This window comes from Triticum aestivum, chromosome 7A (assembly GCF_018294505.1).
Source record: "Triticum aestivum cultivar Chinese Spring chromosome 7A, IWGSC CS RefSeq v2.1, whole genome shotgun sequence".
NCBI lineage: Eukaryota > Viridiplantae > Streptophyta > Magnoliopsida > Poales > Poaceae > Triticum > Triticum aestivum.
In genome coordinates, this window is record NC_057812.1 from 17,690,641 (window position 1) to 17,696,637 (window position 5,997).

The following is a 5,997-nucleotide window of genomic DNA, read 5'->3' on the forward strand; positions in this document are numbered from 1 at the left end:
GCTTCATTGTATCCGGTAGAGGAATTGAAGCAAATCCAGCCAAGATCCAAGCTCTCTCACAATTGGACATCCCAAAGGACCTCAAACAAATACAAAAATTGACCGGATGCGTGGCGGCTCTAAGCTGCTTTATCTCCCGCTTGAGAGAAAAGGCATTACCCCCTTATCGCCTCCTCCGGCGCACCGAACACTTCGAGTGGACGGATGCCGCCACGACCGGACTCGACGAAATAAAAGCCATATTGGCAACAAACCCAGTCCTGGCCGCACCAAATATTGGCGAACCAATGCTATTATACATTGCAGCAACTCATCAAGTTGTAAGCGCAGTGCTCATCATCGAACGAGAAACGGACGGACACAAATTCCCCCTTCAAAAGCCAGTTTACTATGTGTCCACTGTCCTTACTCCATGCAAGTCACGGTACCCGCATTATCAAAAGATAGCGTACGCGGTATTTATGGCATCCCGGAAGCTACGACACTACTTTCAAGAGTGTTCGATAACAGTAGTCTTGGAAGTACCACTTAACGATATTATAAACAACCGCGACGCGACGGGCCGGGTTGCCAAATGGGCCATTGAGCTCCTCCCGTTCGACATAACTTACAAGCCACGACGAGCTATTAAGTCGCAAGTTTGGGCCGACTTCGTCGCCGAGTGGACGGAAGCCGAACTCCCTAAAGAGTACGACACATATTCAAACTGGATCATGCACTTTGACGGCTCAAAAATGTTGGCTGGTCTGGGGGCTGGCGTCGTTTTGACGTCCCCAACAGGAGATACAGTTCAATACGTACTCCAGATAATGTATACGGACTCCAACAACGCAGCCGAATATGAGACCCTTCTACATGGTCTCCGGATGGCAGTATCCATGGGCATTCAACGCCTAGAGGTGCGCGGGGATTCGAACCTCGCGATATCCCAAATAAATGGAGACTTTGATGCCAAGGATCCGAAAATGGCAGCTTATCATATTGCCGTCCTAAAAATGCCATCTCAGTTCGAGGGGCTCGAATTTCACCATATAGCCCGGGAAAATAATCAGGCAGCAGAAGTCCTGGCACGCATCGGCGCAAAATGCAATGCCGTCCCTCCCAACATCTTCTAGGAGAGGTTGTTCAAGCCATCTGTAGTATGGGAAGGGGAACCCGAAAATAACAGCCCGGACCCAACCGCACTGCCCGACACCGAACGTTCTGACATAATTGGAGGCTCTGCAAACAAAATAACATATTCAGCCCACGTAATAATGGCAGTCATCGCCCCGTGGACAGAACCATTCCTAGCCTACCTAACTAAGATGGAACTTCCCGCGGACCAACTCGAGGCACGCTGCATAGTGCGGCGATCTAAAGCCTATAAAGTCCATGAGCGAGAGCTTTATAAGAAAAGCACCACCGGAGTCCTTCAAAGGTGCATCTCAGAAGAGGGAGGGCGGAATCTTCTGGCTGAAATTCATGCCGAACTCAGCGGTCACCACGCGGCAGCCCGGGCCCTGGTAAGCAAGGCCTTCCGTACAGGCTTCTATTGGCCGACGGCCCGGGTAGACGCTCAAGACTTAGTCCAACGATGCGTTGGTTGCCAGCCTTTTGCTAACCAAAGCCATATGCCACCCACCGCCCTCCAAACTATCCCCATCACCTGGCCCTTCGCGGTCTGGGGGCTTGACATGGTTGGACCCCTTAAAGGAGGAACCCACAAGCAAAAATACTTACTAGTCATGGTGGATAAGTTCACCAAATGGATAGAAGCCAAGCCTGTTATGATGGCCGAATCCGGACCGGTGATAGACTTCATATCCGGGGTCGTACACCGTTACGGCGTCCCCCACAGCATCATCACTGATAACGGCACGAACTTTACGGCCGACGAGGTAAAACTCTGGTGCAAAAACATGGGCATCAAGCTTGATTATGCTTCAGTCTATCACCCACAAACTAATGGTCAGGTCGAGCGAGCAAATGGTCTTATCATGAGCGGCATCAAACCCAGATTAGTGCAGTCCCTAAAGGAATCTAACACGAATTGGGTAGAGGAGCTCGACTCCGTACTCTGGGGGCTGCGGACCACGCCGAATCGCACTACTGGATACACACCATTCTTTATGGTATACGACGCAGAGGCGGTTCTGCCCTGCAATATTATTCATGACTCACCTCGAGTGCGCATGTACGAAGAAAGAGAAGCCGAGCTCGATCGGCAGGACAATTTGGACGCCTTCGAGGAGGAGCGTGACGTGGCAAAAGCCCATTCCGCATTCTATCAACAACAGGCTCGAAAATACCAAAGCAGAGAAGTACGGGCCAAAACTTACAATGTTGGCGAGTTAGTTCTACGCCTACCGGATAAGAAAAAAGACAAACTCAAGCCCAAATGGGAAGGTCCCTTCATCATTGACCAAGTCCTGACTGGTGGAGCGTACCATCTGCGGGATGCATTGGATAATCGACTCAAGCCGAACCCATGAAACGCAGCCCGACTCCAAAGATTCTATGCCTAACGCCGGACTCTGTGTTCGTCTCGTTCCTCTGTCCATTTTTATACACTATATGTCTTATATTTTTCTCCTTCTCCTTTTCTTTTCTCTCACAGCCTTTAGGGGCCCATTCGTGCCTTGTTTGCATGCAACTGATGCGCTATCCGCGCTCATTATATCTGGGGGCTTCTTTAACAGAAGCTTATTCATACGGGCTTTTTGCCCAACACATGTGTTATCCTTCCGCATGTACCCTTTATTCACCATTATATGCACCGATATGACTTAAGTTTTGGCCAAGCTGGGTTGCCTGGCTCTTGTATTTATGCCCTACGTTCCCGTTAATTCGGCTAGGGCATAAGGGGAGCACCTCTGCGATTGTTACTGCCGGGTCAGCCGGATGTGTACCTCAGACTGGGTGAAGCCGAAAGCTAGCGTTCTTAAGGGAATATTCGGTCGGTGAACTAAAGATGATTTTTCACTTATTTACTTATGCGCCCCAGATGTTTTTTCTGCGTCTCTTCTCGCAGTCCGGACATGCACTTTAGGGCATGCCTCCCAGGGAAAGGAACCCCTAACGGAACTATTCTCCCTGGAAGATGTTTCTTACTAACCATGTAATATAACATAACTAGTTGGGCACTTGTCCGTTCAAGCACTAATGACCCCTACGCCTGGTCTCCACGCATGCCCCAGTTCTTACATAACCGAGAGAGTATTTGGATACACTCCGGACCGTCGGGTCCTGAGGTTGAAGCGAAAAGGTCCGCCATGACAAACGATCTACAATCCGGCTAGAAGGAATTATACATGTCACTTTAAATTACATAGTCAATTTGACTGGTTGAATTCCTCTTCAATACCATCCAATAGGCTGTCTAGTCTACAGTCCTGTTGGGAATACTTTGCGGCCAATTCTACTTGGCCGTACACTAAGCTCACAGGGATCTCCTTCCCATCAGGCCCCACAGGTCCGACCTCGGCCATGTGGTTTGGGTCAGCCTTCATGTACCGCGTCTTCACCATTGCCCAGGCTTCCCGGGCGCCCTGACGACAGGCCGATATCATCCATAATCGGAAGCACCGCCGCGCTCCCTTCAGCTTCTCTGCAAGCTCTCCAAGGCTTTCGGGCATGGAGACGGATGGCCACAAGGCCTGGGCGATGCCTTGCATCACCTGCCGAACTCGTTCGTGCAGTTGTGAGAGCTCATGAAGAAGGTCACCCGTAGAACCGGGCATTTCCTCTGCAGGACGACCTGTTAGCATACCTACAGACATAACTCTGTCAGCAAACTTCCTCGCTGAACTCTTTTTCAAAGTTCGTTCAAGCACTTACTAAATATGCCGCGTCGAAGCCGCCGATTCTCCTTAACAGAGTCCGACGGTTGGGCACGAACATCTTTTAGTTCTACGCCCAGCTTGATGTTGGCATCTAGGAGATCATTCTTCTCCTGCCTCACCCTCGTAAGCATGCTCTCACCGGCCTTCAGCTGGCGTAGGAGCTGTCGCTTATCCGGATTTACTGTAGCATCATCTGCAATTTTATCGTCAGATCTGCATATACGCCGCACTCTATATGACACTTATCATTCGAAGGATATATTACCAGAGGGGGTATCTTTGGGCTCCCCTGCTGCGGCCAGTGCGGCCTGAAGTTGGGCTTTGCACTCTTCCAGCTCCTGCGACAGTTGGGTATTCTTTTCTGTAAGAACCTGCATAACAAATGATCCTTAAATCAGTTATTCTAACTGTTTCAAGTCTCAGGGGCTACTGATATATATAATCACCAAATTTTCTCACCCGTATGTCTTTTACATACTGCTCCGTGGCTCTGGCTAGACCATTTTGAGCGGCACGGAGGTACGCATCTCCCGAGTTGAAGGCATCCATTGCCCCGTGGGAGAAACAAGAGTCACGAAGAACAGTCCGGCGACGCATGTGCTTCATGGCACTTTCCACCTCGGAATTGGTGGCGGATAGTCTACCCGCATCCTCTGTCGGAGGAGCGCCCGGCGCACGCCTCGTATTCGTTCCCGCCTCCGAATCCTGCCTTGGAGCCTGGCTGGTGGAGGCGCGATTAGTAGCCTCTCCGGGTATAGTCCGGCGAGCGCTCTTTTTCCTAAAAAGAAGGCATGGGCGTTAGTATGCCTATGAGAATAATGTCTTGGAATAAAGACAGCGCGTCGTAACGCTGTGCCGGTGTCTCAGTCCGGACTGCGTGTCTTTTCAGCCTGCCTGGCCTCGCGGTCCCTTGTTGGCTAGTCGCCGCAGGCTCGGCCTTCCGCCTCGAGGACCTCCCCTGCAAAACACGGTTGTTATACGGTAATCAAAAACACGCAGGGATGGATCCCTTTTCAAAGTACTGGGACTTCGGTCTCAGTTACCTGTGAGGCTGGAAGTAGACAAGGGTAATCGGCCGTAATGGCCACCAAGGCGTTGTCATTGCTCAGTTGGTAAAATACCCCATCGATCAGCTCCACAGATATGTCCGAATCCTCTTGGGAGGCCGGGTCAAGGGACCGTTCAGGGTCCTCGGGTTGTGGAGGGGGGTTGTTTATCTCCCTTACAGCCTGGCGTAGCTCCTGCGTTGAAATCGCTAGACTGAATACTTAACTATGGGAATATGAAACGGATGGGCGAGAAAAAGTCTCCGCTTACCCAGCTCGGAGGATTGTACATAGAAAATCCGCCCTGCGAGTTGACACGGAGGAATTCCTCCTCTTCTCCCTTGTACAAAGCGGATAAGATCTTTATTAGGTCAGCAACCGATTCCGGCCCTTTACGGCCGTAGCGGGTGGCGTCATCCTCCCCGTTGAAATCCCACATGGGGTGGCCTCTATACTAAAGCGGCTGCACCCCCCGCATAATACATGTGGCCATGACCTCGATCATGATCAATCCGGATCGAGCTAACAAACTTACCCGGCTCATCAGGTAAAGAACGTCCCCGTCATCTTCCTCCAGGGGGCTCCATGGACGCCAGCTCCGGCGCTTCTTCAAAGGAGCATTGTCGAACTCAGGAAGGCCGATTGGAATAGGGTCCGGGAGGGGGACGTCTTCTATATAAAACCATTCTGAAGGCCAGTCTTCGGACGTCTTCTTTGCGATTCTGGATAGATATCCGGTCCCGGCAATACGCCACACTTCGTCTCCACCCACTTGATATATTGACCCCTTCTGAGAACGGGGCACAAGGCAGAACAACTTCTTCCACAGCGCGAAATGAGCCTCACAGCCCAAAAACAGCTCGCAAAGGGCTACGAAGCCCGCGATATGCAATACGGAGGTAGGCGTAAGGTTGTGCAACTGGAGGCCGTAGAACTCCAGGAGCCCCTGGAGAAAAGGATGAATTGGAAATCCGAGCCCTCTTACCAAATGAGGGACAAGGCATACTCGCTCTCCCTTGGAGGGATTGGGAAGGCTCTTCGCTTGCTCTCCGCCATTATAGGTGGCGAGCCCGGCTCAAACCGGGACCATGTACGCTGGGGGAAGAAATCCCTTGGTCTGAAGCATC